The sequence below is a fragment of the Poecilia reticulata genome, linkage group LG15 (assembly GCF_000633615.1).
Source record: "Poecilia reticulata strain Guanapo linkage group LG15, Guppy_female_1.0+MT, whole genome shotgun sequence".
NCBI lineage: Eukaryota > Metazoa > Chordata > Actinopteri > Cyprinodontiformes > Poeciliidae > Poecilia > Poecilia reticulata.
Genome location: NC_024345.1, coordinates 14231518 through 14255752, shown reverse-complemented (window position 1 = coordinate 14255752; position 24235 = coordinate 14231518). Strand labels below are relative to the sequence as shown.

Sequence of the window (24235 nt, the reverse complement as noted above, 5' to 3'; positions counted from 1 at the left end):
TGTGTGCGACTGTAAGTCAGAGTCATCTCCACTGTTTGTTCAAAGTGTGTCACTTTCTACAAGATATTGGGAAATATCTTGTAGATATCTTTCTACAAGATATTTCCCAATATCTTGTAGAAAGTGAGGAAAAGCATCTTGTTAAATCCACACTTCTGTTTTGCTGGCGCAATGGGTAAATGAAGTGAAACAATGGGTAAATTAAGTGAAACTGGTGAAATAGTGAAGTGTCCAGAATAGTCCAGACTTCCTTCCCCATGTCTGACCTTCCATTTCATATATAGTTTTCTAAATAATGAAGCCATAAGCTTGACACTCTCCATCTTTCCCCTTCGGTCCATTTGATGTTGAAACGACAAAAAAAACAGACTGGATCCTCTTGATGAAGTTTAACGGTTTACTTCAAAAATAAAAACAGTGCAAGCGTTACTTTTCCACAAAAATAATAAAGAGTAAACAAAAGAAACGAAACAGAGGTCAAAAAACTGTGTGGCTCCACTACAACTGCCCAACTAACTCTGTCTAGCCACACCCTAAAATCCTTAACTGCAGTTAGATATGCAAATTTACAAGAAGGCTTTAGTATAGTCCAATATAACAAATTAGTATGCAATAGAGATTTAACTAGGAATCATTTTTATCCTAATAAACAAATTGTCATAAGTTATATAAACATAATTTATCCTTAAGGTCTGAATGAATGAACTCTTTAAGCCTTTTTACCAGTGTTGCACTGAAAGGAACTGGTATAATGGCAATTATACCAGCTGCCAGATAATTTATCAGACTTCTTTTGCCAAGTTGATGGAAACAAAAAAAAACGTCTTTGTTTTTCATCTCAGTTAACAAATATTTTCAATAGATTGTTTAATAATGCAAATAAAACATTTTTGTCAGGCATGTTCATCAATTACTGACGTACAAGTAAAAGTTGAATTGTGCTCCAGAGTTAGATAATAAGATCAACCATGAAAATATAAATTGCGAGGTCAGTGTTGCTCTGCTGGCTAATGAGTTTAACTGCACATTGGGCCCCTAATGAAATTCTGCTTGGGAGACAGTCATTTTGTTCCTGTTATTGATGATGACAAATCATATTATGCCATACATAATACAGGAGATTAACACCACAAATGCAGTCTGACAGCTAATCGTTGTATTTTGGGGATTTATAAAAAATAATTGTTTTCTGCAAATAACACTTTAAATACCCGGATGGAATGAGGTTGACCTGTTTTGAATCTGCTTTTTTTTTTTTTTAAAGAAGACAGCCTGTGATCTAAGGCAAAGCATAAGCATTTTCATCTCTGCACATTTCTTTATATTCCTCCAATTACAAAGGGCTGCTTTTCATCCACTGCCTTCCACTCCAGTTTATCCTTTGGAATCCTCAGAGGTTCTGGGGCCAGATGGGGTAATCCCTTCACTGTGTCTGGTTTGCCATGAGGTTTTATCCAGTTAAACTTGCCTGGAAAATCCTCTCCCTATTAAGTAACGTGAAAAAGCTGTTTACCTGCCTTTCTCCAGTCTGATCACGTGATTCAGAACATGCAAAGATGGTTCGTCCACACTAAGCCCTGGGGTCAACTCCTTGCCTCTAGCATAAAATCTTTTACAGTGCATTCTGCTTCTGCTTTAAAGAAGTATTGATTAAGTTGAGAATAAAGTTGTTTTGCTCTGTTTCTCATGGCTAACAGAACTTTTTTTCCCTCCTTTCACTAAACAAGAGTAAGGAGGAAAAATGAAGTGCAAAAACAACCAATCTGACTCCAGAACAGAGCAAATAAAAACAGCTGAAACAGTCAAGGATTCAAATTCACAATGGATGCTTTTGAACTAGGGAGGATTTCTGTTAAACATTGAAGTGTTTATTTCTAAATGAAATTGAACACGTTGAGATTCAGTGTGAGTTGATAATAAGAATCAAAGGATAGGATAGGTACATGCACAACAAATACTTTGTGACAAACTGCTATGACAATTAGCATCATAAGATTAAAAAAATACTATGAATTGAAATGCAAAAAATATCCAAATGTAAAAAAAATGTAGTACTAAGCAATCATTTATCCTTTCAATACAATTCTGTCAAGTTTTTCAAGCACCTGTTTTTTAATAACATTCTTGCATTTTTTTTATAATTGCAAACCCTGATGCTCTACAATAAGTGCTTGTAACCTTGTTTATTGGAGAAGAAAATTAATCATTGTAAAATTAAAATAAAAAAAATAAATAAATAAGAAAGCAATACAACAGCTGGTTACGTCCTGACTTACTTACAATATAATCTGGCTACGTAGTTTTAAATAAACAGGACTGTGGGTCAAAATGTCTTTTTGGTTCTTACTGGGTGGCTGGACTTCTCATACAAATATTCAGATTTCATGTAGATTAACACCGATATGGTTGCCATGTTTTATTATAATGATGGTAGAAATCATGAGTTGTTTGAAAATAATGTGAGAGCTTTTTCTATCATTTTTGTTGATACAATAACAGTTTTCAACACAAACTATATATCCTCTACTTTCACAAAATAGAACAAAAAAATAGGACACACATCACACAAGACAAGCTTAATACAATGTGCAGAAAGTCTACCACTTTTATAAAATGAGAGCAGGAGTAATGTTCTTTATGCAAATAAGGACAGCGTTTTTAATGTGAGATAGCTGCTCAGCTCTAGCAGGGTGTAATGAATCATTCAAAGCACCACTGAACCCTTCTGCATTGTAAAAAAAATGTACTCATATCTGACATTTCTATCTACATAACAAAAAGAGGGACAGTGACTTGTCAGATAAAGAGAAATTTGTTTTATTCATCAAGAGCTAACTGAAAGATTTGTGGTTTGACAAAGTGCAGCATGTTGAGCCATTAAGCATGAAATTCTCTCTCTGGGTAATTGTTGTTGTTTCCCCCTAGATAACAATGCTTCATCCTTTACATTTGCTGCCCACTGGATATGTTACAAAGGCAAAATGGGTTCTAATTTTAGTAAACATTGGTCTAAAGTCACAACCAAAGCCATGATTTAACCCGACAGACTGAGAGTGAGGCCAGTGTTTATGGACGAAAGATAACAACTCACATGGAAATCAATAAATGACTCTGCGAGGGTCTGTTTTGCTTTATTTTAGCTTTCTTTCTACATCAGAATAAGCTCGTGTTTTTGCGTAACAAAGTTTTAACCTCTTCCAGACAGTGATTAATTATGTTCAATGTCGGTAATGAGCACAGTCATTTAGCTTATGAAGAAAAGCATAAACCTCTTATTGACTGTTTTACATTCAAATGTCCATTGTTAATATGTGGTAATGCATCAAGCTGAATGTCACACATCTTTTTGATGTAGTACAACACAGAGTTTGCCCTTGAGCCACACCTTCTCAGTGTGTAGTGTTCTTTTGCTGCTGGCTCTTACTATTGTTCGTGAGAATTTCCTGGCACTCAAGGGCATACAGATGGGAAACACCTCACATAGCTCATTTGTTAACTTCAGCTTTTATTAGTCAGCTTTGTGGCACTTGTACTCAGTGTGTTTTCTTAGGTCAGAGGCTATGAGCTATATATTTTTGTAGGGAATATGAAACATCTTCAAATGTGCAATTTATTACAGACATACCTTTTTTTTTTCTACTTTTAATCACCACTTGTGTAAAATGCAGCATGAGCCGCATTCATCGATTTTGCGGGGCACATTTTCCTTTGTACACACATTATGTCCTGAATTCCTCCCTCTCGAATTATACTCAGGGGGCTTTTGTAGAGTTCAGCATCCTTGCCAAGGACACTTTCATGTGTGGACAGAGTAGCCAGGAATCAAATACTGACTTTCTAATTATTGTGAAAACCTGCTCATCCTCATAACCCCCCAAACTCGCCACCACCCGCAAGCCCTCTATGTTCCCAACACCACCTGCTTCCCAAGCAAAATTGCACAAACCCTGCTTTATTTGTCCCATTTTTTATTTTTATTTTACTTTTCTTCCTACAACCTCAGTTTAACTTGCCAGATTGTTTTGTGTGTCCCTGTGTTTAACATGATCAAGAATAAACATAGAATAAAATGAAATAAAACTAGATTTGATGAGTTGACCTATTTGGACAGAATTTTATCTTAGAGTAAATACTGAGGAACCTTTTTTTTTTCTTTTCTAAACGTCTGTATTCCTTTATCTTTTTAATATTTCTCCAGTTTTTCAGTTACAAACTTTTGATCAGTAACTCTAGATTCATCTTATCTTCAAGGCATTGAGTTTGACAAATGTATTCCTGCATTTTATCAAGCAATAGCAAAACTAAAACTAAAATAAAATAAATCTTACTTTAAGGTTGTTTCGTGATAGTATATTTGCTAACTCAATCGGTTGGTTTTTATTTAGGCCACAGTTTTAATTTTAATCCTCCCACAGTTCTCTAAGATTCGAAGTTTACAGATAAGATCTTATTTTAGGAGAAAATGATCCTGGAAGACTCTACACAGCCCTACATGTAGATTTGGAATTTAATACTTTATACTTCATTGAACACAATTTACAGTGAACAACAAATGATCTTCTTTACCTGATGTGTGCATTAGTGAGCACTCTGAGGAATTTCCTAAATTAACTGCATAAAATCAAGGTTCAGTAATCTCAATAATGCTAATTTTTTTAAACATTTTCTTCTTGTTATGGGAAAAGGGCTCTAAGGTGCTGAACTAATGAACCAACTTAAATTTAGCAGCAGACACGTCTTGGACCTGATAGTTGGCCTGATGAAAATGTGACACAGTAAATAGATTTCTGGCAGCTGCCTGCATGAACAATAAGTCGATCTCTAATGTATCAGAGACTGTGTACAGTCAGTCAGTTCAATAGAGGGGAGGTACGTTGTTAAAAAAAACACGGTCTGGTTTAAAATAGGGTAAAACCATCTTTTTTACTGAAGAACAAACAATATTCTTCTTCTTTTGCTTAGGTGGAGAAAAATCCATGCACTGACAATACAGTGCCTTGTAAAAGTATTCATCGGTTTTATTTTTTATTTTTTTCAAATTGCAAACAGAATTTATTTATTATTTCATTTTTGTGGGGATTTCGGTGAACAAAACGTCCAAAGAGTATGGCACAACTTCAAACCTAACAAAACAGGACCATCCAACTGACAGCCTGGGTAATAAGAGAATTTATCAAAGAACTATGGTAAGACTAACTCTGAAGGAGCTCAAGAAATTCACAGCTCAGATGGGAGAATCTGTCAAAACAACAACTATTAGTCATGAACTCCTCAAATCTGGCCTTTATGCAAGAGTGGAAAGAAGAAAGCCATGGATAGGTTTGCTGTTTGCTACAAGTCATGCACAGGACAGAGAACCAGGTGCTCCCGTCACATGAGACCAAAATTGTACAACTGTAGTTAAGCTACATGCAAAGTGTGTGTGTGTGTGTGTGTGGGGGGGGGGGGGGGGGGGGTGCGTGCGTGTATGTGTGTGTGGTGTTTGAAATTCACACTGCACATCACACTGAATACAAAATCCCCAATGTGAAACATGATGGTGGAAGAATCATGCCCTGGGGTTGCTTTTCTTCAGTAGTGAAAGAAAAGGCAATCCAAGTCAACGGGAAATGTATGGAGCTAAATACAGGGCAATTCTGGAAGAAAGTTTGTTAGAGTTTGCAAAGTTTATTAGAGCGGGACAGAAGTTTACCAAAGACTAAACATACAGCCTTGAGCTACAACAGCATGATTAACATTAAAGTATATTCATCTGTCAGAATGGCACTTCAGACTCAGTTCCAATCAAGACTTTACAATGATTTATGTATTATTTACTGTTGATAAAAGTTCAGTCTGTAAAATATATCCTAGAATAGTAGCAGATATAAACAAAAAGGCAATTCTGCAAAGTTTTAAGGGAAAATGAAAATAAAAGTAACCCATTGTTTTCAGACATTTGCCCTTATAAAATCTGAACACTATTTCTTCCACTTTACAATTCAGCATTTAAGTCTAGTGTTGTAACATGACCAAATCAAAGCAATCCATCTTATTTGTATAGCACAATTCAGCAACAAGGGAGTTCAAAGAGCTTTACATATAAAAACATAAGAACAGGTCGTCATTAAAACAGCATACAGTCAACAAATGAGAAGTGCCACCATCAAAATCATCAATACACAAATAAGTTGCTCAATACTTCATTTATCATGGTTCAAAAGACACTCCAAACAGGTGGAGTTTTAGCCTTAATTTAAAGGAATTCAGTGTTTAAGCTGCAGTTTTCTGAAAGTTTGTTCCAGATTTGTGGTGCAGTAGAAGCTGAATGTGTCTTCTTCATATTAAGTTCTTGGGATGCAGAACAGGTCGGAACCAGAAGACCTGAAGGATGGCACAACAACGTCAGATCTTCAGCAAAATGTTCATTAAATATAAATAATTTTGCATTGCAATGTACTATGTTAAAATACACCATAAGCCACTGAACTTTGCTTGATGTAAAGCCAGTTAACAACAACAAAGGAAAAAAAAAAAGGGGGAGGGGAGGGGAGCATTTTGCTTTTCATAAAAAATACATTTAGCAAGAAGGTTGTTAACTTACTAGAAGAGAAAAGAAAACCGGACCATACTTTTAAGCTGAAGTGAAAATTACAAATCAGAGTAACAAATGATCTGAAGAAGAAGACCTGAAGTCTGAAGATGACAGAAGAACTTTGCAGAACGAAACAAAAAAAAAGGTGAGGAAACAGCTGTGGGGTGGCATAAAAGCAAAGTTCAATTGCATTTGTGCTGTTGAGACGAAAATGTGAGTAAAAATGATAACATTTCTACAGAACTTGATTCTAAATAAAACTGCCATGTTGTAATGTTGACCTGTATCTTAAAATGAAACCCCAAATCCATAAAAAAAAAGGAGCCACATTTATCAATTGGGAGGTGATAAATTTAGCATAAATCATGATGGAAATCCCAAGCTTCAGCTTAACTTTGGGTGGCGCCAAAGCGCAAGAAATGAGGTGGTGGGTGTCCAGCCAGCCCAAGCTATCGATAAATACACCGGGAGATTTCGTTTTATGTCTCTGACCGTCTCCACATCGCCGCTGGATGATGTATGGATCCATTTAGCGGGTAGTCGGATTTGCCACCCATCAGCAACGGAGAGTGGGCAATAGATATAAGGACCTATATCTCAGTAGTTTATTATTATTTTTATTTGCACTGGAAAACGTTAACATCTGGTCACTGGGCTCCTTTGCTTTTAAAGAGAGAGAGAGGAAGAAAAAAAAAAGACATGAACATGGACAACTTTGTCATCTGCGGAGGAGAAAGTGAGCTACACGCTTAAAGTGGGGGGAAGATCACAGTTTGTGTTGTGAGAGCCAGAGCTGCGATCCCCTCGGATTGAAGATTATGTTGGGTTGACGACGTCTGAAGGACACCGGGAGCGGGATTAGGTCGAGTGCAGCCAAACATATTTCTCATTATTACTGCGTGTTGTCCTCTGAAAATTTGCGCAATGACCTTTGATGACTTGGACTATAGCGGCTGCGCCCGTAAGGTAAGAGAGGATCATTTAAGTCACTGATTAGTTTCATTAAAGCTGCGTGAATTTTATGATATGAAGATGTGCTGGATAGAGAAATTAAGTAAGAAGAAGAAGAATTTTTTTTTTTTAAAAAGCTAATGTGGTTGGATATTTTCGCTCCTCCAAGCTACACGTTTGTGCTATTGCATTCCTGTGCAAAAACTTGCAGATGCAACAGTGGAGCTCACACTTAAAAAGCATAGTGCAACTTTATCCAGGGAAGCTGAATGCATACTGGAAGGCTATGCAGTTCATGTTTTGTGCTGCCTCTTCTCTGAGCTGGGTTACCAACTCATATGAAGATTCACTGTCTCCACCAACAAACGTGATTTGGACGTGGCATCATTTTTCAGCTGTCCACACTGCAATAGATGTCATGTTTTCAGAAAAATTAATTAAAAAAAAGGAGACATCGTGCTGCAAAGAAAATGTGACATTAGCCAGATTGATTAGCAGGCTGTGCTCCTTTTATACTTTTAAAAAAACAAGAGTTGATGTGCTTTCATAATTAGTGCCAAAATATTATTACAAGTATAAATTCAGTAAACGGTTGGTTTTTCATCTGGTTCATATTGCAAGAATTATTGCATTCAGATTAACTGTGTCTGAGTGGGAAGAATAGTTATCTTACTGTAACTATTCTTACAGTTGCTGGTTTGTTTCCATCTTCCTCCTGCCATATCTTCACGCTCCTCTGGAGACTTACACCCAAGTTACCTACCAATCTGAGTATCAGCGTATGAATTTGTGTGTATTTGAGTGAATGCGTAAAACATAATTCAGCTAACTTACCTACAATATTTTGTGAGCGTAAACCCACAACCGGCTCAGACTGATAAGATCAGCTCTGTTTGAGTTTTTTTTTAGAGCCCCTTACATTTATTATTATCATTGCCCCAGTGTGCCACATATTCTAATTTGACTTTATTTGTGTTAGGGTAAGCTGTTGGAGGTTGGCAAGATTTCATCTGGCTGGACAAAGTCATGCTGATGTTGTCTCCTGGAGCATGTGCACAGTGCTGCTAACAGTGAGTGAATCAGGGAAAAGCTACATGATCCAATTAGATAATATTTGAGGGATTTGTTTAAAATTCTTTCCTCTTGTTTTCTCCCCTAATGTCTGGCTTGCTCTGCTCTGCTCTCACTTATGATATATTTATTTATTTTTGTATACATATGTGTGTGTGTGTGTGTGTGTGTGTGTGTGTGTGTGTACTACCGCTTCCAACGTTTGGGCAATGATTTAGAAGTGTGTGGGGAATATTTAAAAAGCCCTGCTGCAGGATGTCTTCCTCAATCTAGAGTTGGCCTGTTCTTTCCAGAGGCACACATTTGGGAAATGAGAGATGAAGAGCAGCGTGGCTCAGGCCAGTCAGAGTCCATTTATATTCTGCCTGAGTCCCGCTCCATAGGCAGCCCATTGTCGTGGCTCACTCGGGGTAGTCTTTAGAAAGGGGTTAAAAGCCAGCATGTAAATAAATAAACGTGAAAACTAATAAATAAATGAATTCCGATTCATTGTTTGCCCACGCAAAATTACGCACATGAATCAAAACAGCTGAAATAAAAAGGTAAAATAAACGCAATGCAGTGTATTACTAAATGTGTAGTTTTCTTCTTCATCCTAAGTTATAGAGGTAAGTTGTACATTTAAGTCATTTAAGACGTGATTTGTGCAGTCCTTGTGTTTGTTGATTGTGATTTGTAAGACTATTTTTGACAGAGCCATGTTTTGGTTTGCTGTGATTTTAAAAAGTAGGTTGAAAGCTGAGGTTGAATTCTAAACACAGTTTTACCTGTAATTATATGCAATTCACTGTCTGCTCAAAGAAACGTCACCACTTGGATTTCACTAAAGCCACTAAGGCTCTTATTTGACAGTTACTGCATGATTGATTATGTTTTAGCTGGCACAAAGTTATTTATCCACAGCTGACGCATGCCCACTTTTGTCCTCTGTTCCGTTTTTGCCTTCAGTTTTATTTCTATATTTAAAATAGCACTAAAATGTTGTCAATATGCATTATTTTTCTTTTCCTTTGTAGTTTATGAAAATACACATGCTATATATGGAGCTGTCTGGGGGAGGAGTGGGGAGTGGTGCTTTCTGGGGCGGAAGGTCGGCTGGGAACCGACAGAGCTATTTGGGTAAATAGGTGGAGCTTTGTATGAGCAGGTCTTTGGGCTTCCCTGAATGACTGCCACTGAAGATTTAAGGACTCTTAAAATATGCATCAAAGACTCAAAGCAACACTCTGGGTATGATTTTGAAGAGAGAATAACATTATAACATCATATAAAGCTGAAAAAGTTGATTTTACTTAGCACCACCTCCCTGCCTCCCGTTAAAGAAAATGACTAAACCACACCTCAGGGAAAATGTAACCCTTTTTCAGCTGTAATTGTTTATAATTGACAGAGGGAGCTTGACAGAGGGGCTTAAATTTGCTGTATGTTTTCTTACTTTTTGTCTGAAAACGTTTTAGGAGTTTAGTCTGAGGTAGATTTATTTGGTGCATGGTACGGCTTGTGAGTTTTCCTGTGCTGCAGCACAGAGAAGACTGAGATACAAGCAAAGGTCTTGTAGAAGCTGCCGTATCCGATTATTTTTGTTTTTTCTAATGGCTCCTGTGGTTCCTAGTCCATGCAGATTTTTTGTTGTTGTTTTTTTTACTTTGACCTTTTACGTGAAAACATTTAATGAATCAAGTCTAACGGAGAACACCGAACATGTCAAGTGCAAGCAAGGGGATGTGTAGGGAGGAACCTTTAATGAACAGAATAAGGTTAACTTCGAAAAAATGAATAAACCAAGAGTGAAAATTACTCTCCCGATGCTTTGAAGTTAATGGGAAAACCTCGGCTAAACCGAAATAAAAAAAAAAAAATGCTCCATTCACCCAGTACTTTGCTTTGCTTCACATGAATCCCAAATCTTTTTAATTGTCTCCTTTGTCCCTTTTTAAGCCATCAGCATCTCCGTATGCCGAACTCTCCATAAGATGAGAAATGTGTTTTTGGTGCGTGTTGAACAAAGTTGGTCGACAGAAGTGTGTAAATGCAGACAGTCATGGCCCATTACTTCACCACTGAGTGGTAGTAGATTTACCACTGAAAATGACTTTTTGGTCCAGTGAAAGAAATGATTTTTCCCTCCGTATATGTAATAGGATAAACACTTTTACTACAAGTGAAACAAAATGGTACAAAATAATGTGTTCTTACAATACATACAACTCTGTGTACAGTACAATAAAACGCTTCAAAATAAATAGACTTTTTCACTAGAATCACTGCAAAACCATTCACAGTCTGGCTAAAGTGTTTACCACTTATGAAGAGGCTTTGTTTGGAAACACCATGGAACGTGTTGATACTCAATAAAATATCATAAATAACTCAAATGTGTAAACAGAATTTTTGCTGTTTTTTTTTTTCATATTACAGTACACATTAAAAACAGCTGGGCTTTAAATAACCCACAGGAGCGATGCATCTTGACCGCAATGAGGACCGGTCCAGCTTTGGGTTAATTTAACACAGCAGTGCTGAGTTGTGGGTTTGACCCACTGTTGAAGACTATTAATTATCTGACAGTTTAATCATTTGCAAAATGATACATGTTGTTAATGACCTAAAGTGATGCTAATGGTTAGAGATGGTAGATGAGCTATTATTTATTTTTTTGTTTGAGGTCCTCTTCCTAGAGAGGACGGCCTCATGCTTTGATTAAGGGGAAAAAAACAACAAAAAAACAGCTATGTCATTTTGAGTCTGATCGTTTACATTGAAGGAGCGAGGAATCGATCAGTTTCCTTCCACGGAAGGATCAACCCGGACAATATTTCTGTTATTTTTTTATATAAGTCAAAACCATTTAAAAAAAAAAAAACAGAAACCTCTCCGCAAGCTTTCTATTTTTAGTGTATCAAGAACCAAGAACCTCCTCCTCAGAAATTACTCTGGCAGTCCTTTTTCTGAGCTAAATATGATGCAAGAGCAGCCATGACTCCTACCAAACCAGATTTTAAACCAAAGTAATGTTATAGTGACTACCTTGTAAAATACAAAACAAAAAAAACCTACCAGTGACTTTAAATGAATATTCTCTATTTAAGGTTACTAAAGTAGTACTAATAATGAATCTTTATTATTAGTTTAATTCAGCATTGACAGTTATCAGATGAATGTCAAACATAAACTCATATTGTCTATAAGACCTATTTGCAGACAACAGGAATTAAATAACAAAAGACAAAAAAGTGCAACTTTGGTTACATCTTCAACACATAAAATAATTAAAACAGATAGAATAATATTAAATAATTGCTAGAAGCAGAAATAAGTAAAACAAGAAATACATGTATATTCATTATGTTATGATTATTTACACTGCTAAAGTTCAATCCCTTCAGCATGAACATATCATTTGGGAAAAAAGTCCAGATTTTTTAAATGTATTGCTTACATTAAAAAGCGATACGTTGCTTTTTAATGTGTCTGCATGTTTATGTTTGGCATAAACACACAAGGGTTTATGTCAATCGTGCTTTTGCTAAAGTTATCCTGGGAGCATTCCGCAAGTTCTCAACTAGTATAAAGAATATTTTATTTTTGTAAAAAATCACAAGCCCAGATATGCGAAAATACAGGAGGAAAGAAAAAAAGATGGGACTCCCTTCCTGTTATTCAGCATAATCTCATTAAATCCATTTCAAATGAATTACAAGTTTATGATAAAATATGCACTTTCTTTCTTTGGCTGTGTGTATAATTTGTTTTTTGATGGCTATAGTCGTCTCAAAGTGGAATATTAAAGACATGAGCTGTGCACAATAAGCGTGCAGGTCACAGCTTCCCACTTTGCAGAAGTCATGTCAGATCTCTTTTTTTTTTTTTTTTTTTTGGCTTCCTTGAAGGTTGTTGCCAGATGGATGGGTAGAAAATTCTCATTGGAACAGAGCAAACACAGCTTCACGATGTGAGTTTAATCTGAGCGAGAGTAGAAAATTCAGAACATTTATTTTGTTAGTAAGCCAAAGTAGAAAAAAAAAGGAACCTAGCAGCTCCTTGAAATGGTCATATGATGCGAGAATCTTACAGCTGCTGTGACAGATCTACTGCAAATTCATTTCATTCCATTAATTGCTTTGCAATACTTCTCTCTGTTCATCATAAGAAAGAGCAGAACTTGGACACGGTCGTGGTCACTTGGTAAGCGACGCAGGGCTGCGCATATAAAGACCTGTCTAAACATTTCATTTACTTAAGGTGATGAATGATTGTGAAATATCTATCCAAAATAAAGTTTGCTGGTTTTGATGATTGCTGTTTGGTTGTGTATATATTTGGATTCAAACTCCTGGACAGGATCTCTGCTGATGGATGTGGCGAGAAAAGGGATTGCAGAGTCAGTGCAGTCCTCACGCTCACAGACTGTCAACCTGCCAGCACTCAACTGAAACCCCCAAGTGATTGCATACAGACTTTAAAACACTCAAACATGAAGCATTGAGGCTGGTAAAAAAAAAAAAAAGAAAAAGAAATCTGTATTCTGCCAAAGGCACGGCATATTTTAAAGCAGGGGCAATATTTTTAGTTTTAATCTGCAATTATTAATCCTGCTATTAAAAGCAGGCAGACTCGCAGCATTTGATTATTTCTACTCAAAATCATTCTCTTTTCTGGTTTTCAGAGAAACAAGATTGTATTGACGTCTTCATAGACATTACTGCACTGAGGATTTAGTTCAGTTCAACTTTATGGAAGACATAAGTAAACAAATCATAGGACGCAGGCAATCGAAGGCCACGATGTTAAATACTTACCAAAATAGTTTTGTTGGTGTGCTGCACCATGCTGATTATTTCAGCCCTTAATGATTTTATATCCAGATGTTTTGGATGTGCAATGGTGCCAATTTACACAAATGTTTCATGTGTCAGTTTTTACCTAGCCTGGCCTTTGCCTTTCTGTGCAATTCCTCTTGGGGAGAAAAAAAAAGTCTTGCTTCCAAGCACTGACTGGGCTATTTCCACTTGAATTAGATTGTCTCCAGCAGATGTTTGACCGGGCCAATCAGCAAACAGAAGGAGAAGTTGTGAATGACGATGTTGATTTACTGCGCTGTTTTAGAACAGCCTGTAGTTTTAACACGGGTCAAGAAACTTGGTGCTCCTTATTGGGAATCCTTTAAGATCAGGCCTGGCCGTGGGTTATCTGGATGGCAATGTGGTATATGGATTTGCAGTTGCAATCACTTTAATTTGTATGCTAGAACATAAACTCTGAAAACTATTTTAATTTTGCCATTTAAATACGCTTAAAAAAAGGGCTATGATGAGAGCATCTCTCTTTCCTCCATATTTGAGGAGATGCTAAAGCAGAAGCCCTTGCCTCCGCGAATTAAATATTTCCAAATAGGTTCTTACATTAGAGTGTAAACTCTGTATAAGCCTTTTGCGTTCAGCACGGACGGCTGGCTTTAAATGTTTTGTTTGCAAAGGAAGATGCAGAACTCCTGTCATGTATTTCAAAGTTAACAGGAAATATGACAAGCAGGAGGAGATGACTGAAATAAAAATTGTGGGGATTTTTTAGCATCCTCTCTTCAATGCTCCAGCTATAGTTCGGGGCTGATCCAAACCGCCCTGTCTCCCTAGCAGAGCCATTATCAGGGGAGAAAAACTAATGCAGAAGCGCCCCGTAAAACCTCTTCATCTTAGCTTCATCTCTGCAGCAAAAGGGATATAGCCATAGAAAGAAGAAGGTAAAAGGACTGAATCTGAACTGGCTTGTTTGCTTGGTTGAACAGCCTTGGTGGCAGACATTCATTGAAAAAACGAAAGAGTCAAGATGACCTTTTCAGAAGTTTATTTATGCAAAGCTGATCCAAAACACCATCCACATCATCATCATCATAATCATCGCCAGCCTTCATCAATGAAACAAACAGGTTTAAATAACCTCAGAGTCCCAGGAACACAACACAGTAACAGCATGACAAAAACTGTCGCATAAAAACAGATAACCCAATTCACCATGGCAACGGGAGGGGGAAAAAAAGAAACCTGAAAGTACGCATTACTCACCAATGGAATTAGAAGTTTTAATGATGGCATCAGGAGAATATCAAAACATATTTAACAAGAACGGCAATAATGTTGCTGTGGTACTATAACGAGTAGAGAGCAAGTTATTCGCGCGAGTATGATTTAGTGGAAAATTTGAAATATGTTTTACGCAACACTTATTAACGTCAGAAAAGGAAGATTATTTTATTTGTCTGAACAAAATATCTATCTACTGTAGCTTGGACACTCAAAAATATATGATTAGATTTTTCTTGATATGTCAAAATGTGATACCGTCTACATTATTGCTTTCACCAATAACTGCAATTCTGTGGCATTGTGTGAGTCAATAGGGAACCCCACTAAAGTACCGCAGGACTGTCCACAATTTTCATATAGCAAGCTATTTCTAAATATTCAATCCACAATGATCTACTCTGCAACAGTGGCAGGGCTCTTGTCTACAAAGCTCCATTATACAATAAAATTGACCTAATACTAATTTAGTTGTGCTTGATACCAATAACATAATTGAGGAACAGAATAGCTTTTATCAAAAGTAAGTTGCGGTAGTAAATTTACTCAGCATAATGGCTATCTGGCTTTCCGAAACCCACTTAACCAGCTTTCTGACACTTGGCCAAGGTGAAATCCAAAACATGTTGTCACAATGGGAGGGGTAATGAGGCACAAAATAATCCTTTTTAAAATGAACAATGACTTTACGTAACACAAAAACATAAGTGTGGAATCACAGAAGCCCACCTTAACATCAAAATGTCTTAATCATATAAAGCATATCAAGCCAGTAATATTGTACTGCAAAATTTCTTCAGTCACAAAAAATGTTTCTTTTATGCATGACTGCTAAGACAATTTGGTTTAAGATGAACGTCTTGTCATTCCTACCTTCCACTGTGGTCACACTATCTCCTACCCAACATCTAATTAAAACATTAAAACCTTGTAAAGTTAAAGCAGAGTGCACACTTGCTACTTCATTCCGATTTGCTTGACAAGAAATTCAATTTACCTTGAATACCTTCAGTTCTGCTCACAATGTTTAATGTGTATAACATGTATAAAACATTTTACATGTTTAACTGGTTCTATAAAACCTGTAGAAATATGTTGTGTAGAACTATAGTTCTTTTATTATCTTCTCACTTTCATGAAGGCATTTCATTTGCATGTATGCCATTTAGTTTCGGCTGCTTTATGTGACAGCACGTCAGTCACCTGTGTGAATAAATCCCATTTTACTGGGATGTCTGGAAACCTTTCCAATATTTTGTTTGATGTTTCCAGATGTCTGTATCTCAGATTCATTTTTAGGTTGTTGCAAAAATGTTTATCTGGAACCATTTGCTTTCCATTGTAGCATGCAAATGCATTCTCTTCTAAGTGTATGTTATGTATAGCATACATGTATTCAAATGGATAATTGCATCATTTTTTTCCAGATTAACATGTTGACCTCTCATATTACGAAGGCTGTACCTTTTAGATGGATTCGTTAATGAAACCCTGAACGTGGGGGAAAAAAAGTGTGGGAGGTTTTATTACAACTCAGTAAAGCTGTACAGCAGCCAGACTAACCTTGCAATGCAAGTAAATTCGCTGAAACTTACAGTGGTGCTCATGTCAGTTTTTAATTGCAGCATTTTTTTTTCTCTCTCTATTTTTCCACCATTACCAAACAGAGCATGGCAAAGCCATCCAATTAAAAAGTAAATCATTGATCATATTTGACAGTTTATCCAGTGAGCAGATTCATCTGCTTGTCTCTGTGGATGAGCCCTTTTTCATGGCTGCTGAAGGTGTCCTCCATTTACTGACAGGCTACTCCTTTACAAATACACAGCACAGGAAAGTTGTATCAGAAAAGCTGTTAATTTTCTTAATATCGGTTAAATGTGCTCCGCTTTTGCAGTTTTAGTTATAAGCCACGGTGCTAAAGTGAATCTTGTACTCCAGAAGGTTCCTCTTGGAGCCTAAGGTGAAACATACTCTCATGTTGCTTTTATGTTTCCAATTATAGCTTTAATCTGATTGATTGTCTTTTTGCAGAACCGTTCCATCGCGATTCATTTAACTCTTTTCTTTACCCAAGGCTTTTAAGTCCAAATATAGAAACTTTACATCACACGATATGTTACATAACAACATGTACTTTGCTGTAATTGAACATCTAAGAGCTGTCCGTGAAATTTACTAGCAGGTCAGTGTTAGGTTTTGTTTCCAGATTTCTTTTAGACAATTGTGGAATTCCTCTGTCTTTTCCCCTTTAGCTCTCTGTTTTACTCTGCTTTGTGATGGCTTATCATACAGAAGTCTAAGTATGTAAGTTAGAAGTAAGAATAGCACCTTTCAAGATAAAAATCAAAAATGCTTCAACTGAAAGATAAAGAAGATAAAATATATTAAAATTTGTAGTTGATATGAGACAAAATGTACAAAAAGGCAGAGAGGTATGAATGTTTTTCTAATATCCTGTACAAACCCATGAATGCATACAGACTCTTTGTTGCAATTTTGCTTTTGAGTGACCGATCCGTGCCATAATACGTCCTCTCCATTGCAGTCTCTTCATTAAACACTGTAAAAACCCTAATGCAAGTTAATAATCTTTTATTATCTTAAGAAATAAAAAAAGATTACATCAACAGCTGCTAAAGATGGCAACTAACTAAAACCCCTTCTAGTCCTCTCTACACTGAAGGAATGTTGTTTATTATGGTTCACCTTTAAAAAAGCTTATTTAGCATATAAACACCTTGAACATCATGAAGAAAGCTTATCAACACTTATTCTGCATCATTCAAACCTTGCCAAAGGAGTAATTTTATGAAAAGGTATAACACTTTAACACTTGAACAAAACTAGCATCATTAAAAGTAAAGCATTTTTGCAGTAAACATCTATTATTTATTCACTGTGTGCAATTTGATTAATTAAGCAGAGGATGGTTAGACATTTACAGAAGATGTGCCAGTATTTAAAGTGGATATAGATGTAAAAAGTTGTTCATGAATGATTTATTAGCTGTTTTTTTTTCTATACCTTTTATCCAAGACTTCTAAAATGTTTGAGTAGAGCTCTCTGCTCTTTAGCATATGTTCATAAATCAGAACTCTCGACTTGTCAGATATTAATCTTCTAGTTATTAAAACTAATTGATAGATATGTTGTTACAGGTAATGTTTTGTTGGTATTTTCAGAAAGATAACGTTCAAAATGTGTGGGGAAAGTGTTATGTGCAGCTATAATATCACAGAAACCCAAGAGTTTTCGAATACCGGATGACCTCTACTGCAGGTTTCAAAGTGAGCTTTTCACACCGACCACCAACCCCTCTACGTTTCTCATTTCACAAAAGCTCCCCATGCACCGACAACCCTCCTCTCTTTAGACCCCTGCCTTGATATAAGATCTCTGAGGAAGATGCATATTTAATTTTTCAGCATCACAACACCGTTGTTTACGTCCAGATTCATCTGGATTCTTCTAGTGCAGAATTATGATGCATTGCTTACATCACTTAAGTAAAAATCGAATAAAATGTTCAGACTGTAGACACTTTGAAAACTATTTGTTATGAATCTGATTTATTAGCACACATAAAACGGACACAAATAAGATGGGTTGAAAAGATCATTATTCGGCCATTCAGACTGCCATAAAAAAAATCGAAAATGGTTTGGATTCTGGAAAAACAAATAAATAAATGAAATCAAATGTGGGTTTCATTTGCCTGCTGTAGGATTTGTGTTAAGACACTGTTTGGACAAAGGCCCAGTTGGGACTCTAATCCCTGCCCTACTACTCTACTCCCAATTACTCGGTGTGTCCTGTGTTTGTCCATCACTATATTGCTTGGCTCGTCCACAAAACAAGACAGGACCAGACTGCAACTAATAATCTGATCTGCAGGGCCGACCTTCCCTTCATGTTAGATTTCTGCAGGTCTGCGTTCAGAAAAAGGGCACTGAAAGTCTTTGCAGACCCTGCACACCCTGTAGATGAACTTTTTTGACTTTTACACACAGATCAGTGCTACAGAGCACTTTGCAAAAAACAAGCCACCACAGACATAGTTTCCCCCCCAAGTTGTTTCTCTGAAGACCACTTAAGTCAGAGTGCTCAGATCGATACCGTATTTTTCCCACACAGAAAACTTATAAGCACAACTAAGTGAGAAGATTCATGAGGTTTCATCATAACTACACCAGTTAATTTGAAGTAATATTACTTCTATAGGACACGGCTTGAAGAAGGAACTCTTGTAATTTCTTTAAACGACAAAGTAATCATTTCACAAAAGCTTTACGTACACATATGAAACTCTAATTCTCCCTTCAAAGGACTCCTGTTTCTCACCGTAACTTACTTACATGGGTAAATCATTAGTCTCAAGAAAGTTTTAGACATTGGAGTTACATTTTCACAAGCTTGTTCACTTTCTGTAAGTAAGGTATCAGGTGACGCATCTTTTGCTGATGCTATGGATGATTACTCTAACTGCAGTGTCTGAATCACTTCCAGGCAGCAAAGATAGCTGTGTATTTATTCAGACAGCTAAAGTGAAATTGTTTCTGAAAAGTGTAGACGACAAAGTGGAGTCTCAAGAGTAGGGCTGAAAACAAGGCTGCCTTGTTTGCTAACTGCAAAGTAGGTATGGTTACATCAATCTGAAGCAGCAAAGTGAGGCTGCGATTTAGATTAATGTTGAGTTTTACTAGTACAAAGATTGTTCGCATGATATTTATTAAACAAGGATTTAATAGTTAGTTTACGATAAAGTATGATATATTTTGTTGTATGCTGAGATATTGTGGTTATGTTACTATATTATGAGCAGAAACATGGGTGGGTGGGCTGTGAGCTTGCAGGAGCTGTGGTTGCAGTGATACTCAGCAATGGAGAACCTAAAGTTTGTGGTTTTAACGGACTCAGATAAACTCAGATATTTCACTTTGTCCTTAAGACAAACAGCCTACAGTGTCAAGTAATCAAGATTGAGGATCAAGATCACAAATCTATCTGTATTGTGACAGTCTATTTTATTTGATGTTTTCAACATAGCAGCCTTTGGATTTAAAGTGTCCCTGACGCAATAAAACCACTGGCATGCTTTAAACAAATGAGTTGTGCTTTCATTCTGTGTATACAAAATATTGTAATAATAAACATTTCTCACAGCATACTATAAATGCAGAGTGTTTTTGTCTTTAGTAATTGGGTCAAACAACGGTGCCATCTTGTGACATAATGAGGGTAAGTTTACCTGTTTTATCCCCAATTTTTTCCTGCTAAAGAAGCGCATGCATTTCAATCCTTGGGCTTCCCTAACACATGATTTTTATGAATTATTACATTTTATGTTGGTTATGTTAGTGAAAATGTAGGTTTTATACTCGGCAACAATTGTTGCCATGCATTACATTCCCTCTTCTTATGATCAATTTTTGGTAACTTGGTTTTGTAAATAATGACAATTTAATGCAAAGTTGGCATTTTTAATAGAATTTCAATGCAACTTTTAGAGCAACTTTGCATTAAAAGTGTCATTATTTACAGTTCTCATGAACGACACTTCATGAGAACTGTCATAAACATTCATAAAGACTTCTTTATGTTCATGACAGATGTTATCTCATGTTTATGACAGTGTCATGTCAGTCTTATGCACACCCCTTCAAATAAAGTGTTATCCAATTTTCTTTATATATCAGTAGAAGACACTTGAAAGAACATATGCTCAAAATATTTTATTAATATTTATTTAAATATTTTTACTGACTTCCTCTTGTACAGATTTGTGACAGACATTTACCTCCAGCGTCACAGGTAGAAAGTAAAGAGGTCTGGTCATGTGACCTTTCACACTAGCTACATGAAATTGATATTTGTTAGAGTAGACACACTATTATTTTAATTTAAAACTTCAATTAGCTGCCAAAAGTCAAAACAATTCTTCTAGAGCTTCCAGGAGTTAGAAAAAATTTCTGGCAACAAGTGTTACCGGTGGGATTAACAAACAACTAAGCCAGATTTCGCAGAAGCAAGGAAGTTGTGAGTGATTTCAACAAAGATTTGATTTATCTGAAGTTTTTGGTCACAATTAGCATTCATTTTGACTGTAGGAAATTTCACTCTGTTCTAGTTGCATGCCATGCTCAGAACATGTTGGAACACAACCAGAACTTCAACCCTTTACTTCACAACTGGACTTTTGAATTAAACCAAAAGTAGCTATGCATAATTATCATGTTCATAGATCTGTTCATTACCATTCAGTGCTTTGGAGGTGACAGATGTCCAGCTCCGGCCCTTCACTGTTGGACCCTTCGACCCCAGAAATGTCAGTCATTGTTGCTTCCTGAACTATACGACTCAGAAAAACAGGGTTGCAGTCCTTCAGTAGGACTAGCCTCCTTTTCATCCAAAACTTCCTCAAAGTAGTCGAAATATATTCACCAATATTCACACATGAACTTTAATGAAAAGAATAACCCCCCAAAAAAGGAAAATATGCACATCACAGCAAATTAATGCTAATGTTGCTCCAGTGTTTTTCACCAGCCGGCAAAGATCTGAAACTCCTGCAGAGTGTTGAACAGAGCTGTTTCTTGTTTGCGTGTGCCTTTTTCAGAGAGGTGCTGCTCGCATAGCTGCAAAATCATGGTCATTTCGCTCTTAAAGTTGATGCATGTGCTCCCGGTGCTGCTCCTACTACACTTCTCCACACTGAGCAGCTCTTTGATAGCAGACTCCATGTCCATCAGTCCACTGCAGTGGTTGAAATGTTATTGTTTGGAGTTCGCAAGGTCCAGCCTTCACTCATGCAGTTACGTAAATCAAGGGCCAATCAAAGAATTCAGTCAGCTGTCAATCAAATTTCTTAGCACAGCTTGCACTACCAGTGAAGTGGTAACAAAAAATGGCAAAGAATGGCTCAAGCTCTGATAATGGAGACAAATCTGTCTGGTTAAAGAAGAGGTTGAAGCCATGCTCTGTGGAGAATTGACTTAGGGGCCATATACCCAGCACCATTGCACTAACATAACCAGCTTGGACCAGTGATGATCAATGTTGTTTATACCAAATTCTGATATTCTGATCATGCTATTGGTTAAGTTAAAAAGTTGTACATAATCTGGCTTGTAAGTGTGTATTCTTGTGAAATCTGCAGGGTGTTGGATAAAATGGTGAGGAGATGTCATGAGTTTTCCTTTGTTCACTTCTGTTAATTGTTCATTTACATCCCTTCATTAATCTAAAACCTGTCTTCTTAAACCTCCCGTGGTCTTAAGATAAAATGTCACGGTCAGACAGCAGGGAAGTGGTGGGGTTGTCCCGTCAGACCATCGATTTCCAAAACCTCACAAAGAAAAACTTGTAAAAGTGCACATGGGCTCAGTGCAACCCCGCTGGGCCGCACACAGAGTGAAAAGGAGGGTAGAAGTAGAAGTAGACATCGCAAGCTTTCACAGAAACTCCCCTCTAAAATCCCAGTATAATATGGGTAAAAACCTGACCATGAGTCAAAATGACATTCTGTGCTCTACTATAAAATATTCACACAAAGAAATGACATCTGTCCTTTAGTAACTATTTCTTTTTCAATTCATGCCTGTCAGGATCCCAAACAACTGACATTAAAGTCACTTTGGCCAAATTTTGACACAGTTATTAACTTGGAAACAGCAAATTGAGGGCTCATAAAGCTGCTGATAATTGGATTGGGCCTTCTTTGACAATGTCTATCTTAAATAGCCATCTTGAAAAGGGCACCAATTTTGCAGTAATATTACATTGATCTGCTAGCATTTTCATTGTTGCTGGATGAGGACTGCTGATCAGCACCAGCTAGTCCTCTGCAAAAACATGACTTTTTTTAATTAAATGTATTTCTTAAGGTACATTTTAAGGCTTTTAAGGATGTCTTAGGGTTTTATGAGATAGATTCTGGTGAAAGTGAATGAATTCATTTACAGAAAAGTATTTTAAACAAAATAGTAATAAACTGCTAAAACACTTGTTTGTTATCCAAAATTGTTTTCAATCATTTTTTTCACCACCCTCTCTCCATTCTGCCATATGCTATTTAGCATGTAACAAATGAACTTAATCAAAAAGTTCATTTTAGAAATGAAACATTCAGTTGCTAGGTTTATGTTGACAAACAAGAAATCTGACTCCATTAGTGTCTCAGTTCAAATCATAATCATTTTGATTATGATTTGAACATAATCATTACATGATTATGTAAAATAAAATATACAAGTTTGACTTTCTGAATTGAAAACTGAAATAAATCACAAAACTTTGGGTGCCGTTGTTTTTTGTTAAGGTGCAATTAACTTTTGAGGTGTTAAAAAAACCAAAAAACCTATGGCTTTTTGAACACTGTGTTGTCATCAGTATATTGCAGCACCTCTAATCTGAAGCATCTGCTTTGAGAAAAGTTGTGTTAGAGCTTACTTATGGTAAATGTGTTGCTTTAAAGTAATACAAAAATAATGCCACACTTGATGATGATGTTACAATATTCTCAAAATTACAACCACTGGATAAACAAGTGCATAGATTTTTTTTTTTTTAAATGATTTTATTGACGTCTGTGTTAAGCTGTGTCTGCTTGGCACTGCTCTGTCAGTGTGACAACACTAATAAATTACCTTGTAATGCAGCTGCAGCTGCATGAGAATCACAAGATATTATCCGTGATAAACTATGTCTTGCTTTCCGTCAAGCTGTGTTTTAGGCCCAGGTGCAGCTGTTCAGGCCAACTAGTCCCTTGTACTGCCATCTTTGGCCAGCTTAAGGTGCGTTGATTGAAAACATTATTCGTAGCTTTGAATAGAAGCTGTGCAGATCGTGTCGTAGTTTTCACGGCCAGATGAAATGTCTTCACTAAATCAAGAACAGATTGGAATTTTCACAATTTAAAAGTGTTTTTATTAGCTCAAGCTTGACTTTGGTATGGTTCCCAATGGCCCTACTGGTGGTGATTTTTAGTTAATGTTTGAGCTTTGCTCGTAACACAGTAAATGTTAGAAAAACTGAATATATTCAAACTCTGACCTGGGAGTATTTTTTTTTTTTGTATTTTAATAATCAATTGCATCTCCATGGCTCGTTATCTTGGTGTAGGTAGTGACTGGCTTAATGAGCCACCATTAATAATCAGCAGAATATAACAAGCCAAATCTCATGAGGAACTCTTAGGTAAGGGAGAAGATGGAAAATTAATTTTTTCTGTCAATTGGAATTGACTAAGGTCAGAGACAGTTTTGACCTTAGAGTGTTTGGGTTCTCTTGTGGATTGTACATACAACACAAAATAAGCAAGTTAAATAAATAACGTCACCTTGCAGAACTATCCTAAATAAAAATACAGAAGAGTAACTATTCAGGGAGAGGTAACAGGACTTCAGCAAAAAGATCTGCACTTTAAGGGGTATTTTTATTATCCTTTGCACACTTTCAACTGTGCATTTGTTAACCCATGTATGTCATGTTTTATGTTTTCCTACAATTGCCTTGTTTTGTCATATAAACTGTAAGATGTGAAAAGAAAATCTAAGGC

General features: G+C 36.5%; 1 protein-coding gene across 3 annotated transcripts in view; it reads left to right on the top strand.

Moving 5' to 3' along the window:
- The first annotated feature begins 7046 nt into the window (after nt 1-7046).
- LOC103476800 (protocadherin-15) overlaps nt 7047-24235 on the top strand; it is a 197137-nt gene continuing 179948 nt past the window's right edge. For 2 of the 3 annotated variants that reach the window (XM_008429395.2, XM_008429396.2), the window contains exon 1: nt 7047-7540. The gene's annotated coding sequence lies outside the window, so the exon portion shown is untranslated. Of the gene's footprint in view, nt 7541-8504; nt 8596-24235 lie in introns of all 3 variants that reach the window. The other variant, XM_008429394.2, reaches the window with a different exon arrangement.